Genomic DNA, 1,990 nt, shown 5'->3' with positions numbered 1-1,990 from the left:
GCGTCATGCCCCTCCAGCCACAGTCCGCTCACGCCGGGCTGTCGCTGTGTTTTTCATAGGCTGCCGCCAAGCTGGGCGACACACCGAGGCTCCAAGGACGACCTGGGATCCCGTAAGCCTGCCACAGAGTCCCCTTCCTGCCACCGAAAGAGAGTCCGCGCATTGTACTCGCCGGGCGAGTTCATTCGTTTATTCGGAAGGGAAGGTCGACAGTGTTTGTCCCCTCCAGGCCGATCGGCTATGAGAGAAGCGAGGCGCACGCCCCGAGATCTTTCTCAATCGATTTTACAAAAACTATTTGGTAAAAAAAAAAAAAAATCATTTCTGCGTTACATACAGCTTCGGATGTCAGCTTCATGACGATGTGATTATCATTTCGTTAATGGTCATAGTTACTGTGATATTTGCATTTAAGTAAGACGTTATGTGGAATTTGACAAAGTTTGCACTGAGAAATAGGGGTTGTTGTATATTACGTAATACGTTGTTCCCTGTGAAATTTTGCTATCATATTGAATATTTCGTTATACTTGATTGGAGGTTCTCTATCTGTCACCAATCTCGAGAAAATTAATCTGATGTAACACACTCAATTGTCATCGCTCACGCCAGCGATAAAGCCATAGTGAAATATCCACAACATTCCTCATATTTCATATACCGTTTGAGGTATCGAAATGAGATTTTGGCAAATGATAGCACACAAAGAGGAGAGTATTTGACCAATGGTTATCACGCAGAACTTTATTATCTACCTTGTTATTCCATTAACTACAGACCTTTCCGATTAAAGAGCGCTATTTTTAAGGGCCATCGACAGCTGATGAAAAGAGAAGTGCTACAGGTTTAGGAACAACATAAGTGAAGAAATTACACGTTTATTTTTGTATCGAGAATGTGCTTTTTCATAAACTACTGACCTTACTTTCCCTCATTTTCTCACTTAATAAACTTAAAAAAAAAAACACTGTTCAGAATTCTCCCACAGTTGTGCTGCACAACATGTTAGTGAGGTGACACTGTGTAAACTTCCCTGTGTTTTGGCAAAAGAAATAAATTTTAACACTGCAACAGTAAAATGTGTAGGTTTCCCCAAAATTCGCCACTCATCGCACTTCTCTGAAAGTTACGAATGATTGAAACAGGACGAAAATAAATCGCTGCTTTTGTTGCATCTTCAGCAATGTTCTTTCTAGATACTAACGAAAGCAGAGGTCACACATTTTTTTGAATGACCACCATGCAAGTGTGGGCTCCACTTAATATGTACAAAAAAATTAAGCATATTCTTCGGTTTGGATTGGCACTCACCCTCCAGCACTCGGGATTTTCCCTACAGCGCCTGTCCATAAAACCTACAATTACTGCTCTCCCTGTTCTGCCCTGCGAACTGCGCATCTACCAGCCAAATTATTCTGTGCGGAGTCTAGCAGGGCACTGGTCGTGCCCAGGCTACAATGGAAGTTTCTCGGCAACTTCGTCACATTAGTTCTTCAAAACGAAAACATGGTACAACCAGACTGTTATATATATATATATATATATATATATATATATATATATATATATATATATATATATATATTAACTAACTTCAAGCACCTGAAATATACCAAAAAAATTGTGACATTTGTTTATACATTGTCTGTCTACATGAAAGATCTTGTGTACATCACTAGTGATATTTTATTTCATGTAACGACTGGCATGCGCTAGTAGGAAGTCCAACATAATCTTTCCTATTTATTATGTGGTACTTTAAATTACAATATTACATTTATCATTACGTATGATGTGTGAGTTTTGAGTTGTAACTTTCAATAATACACAAGAATATGTTCTTCTAATTACGCTAGTACGTATTGAAATGTCGCTACTGCTTCAATAATGTATACATTGTGCAGTAATTTTTGTGTACAATCGTCATAAAACTCTTTTTCCCCACATATGGTGGTGGAAGCTAAAAATGTTGGCGATTTCGTAAGGTAAT

The sequence above is a fragment of the Schistocerca serialis genome, chromosome 4, assembly GCF_023864345.2.
Source record: "Schistocerca serialis cubense isolate TAMUIC-IGC-003099 chromosome 4, iqSchSeri2.2, whole genome shotgun sequence".
In the NCBI taxonomy this organism is placed as follows: Eukaryota; Metazoa; Arthropoda; class Insecta; order Orthoptera; family Acrididae; genus Schistocerca; species Schistocerca serialis.
The sequence above is the reverse complement of the archived record's forward strand: the minus strand, read 5'-3'. Positions refer to the sequence as shown.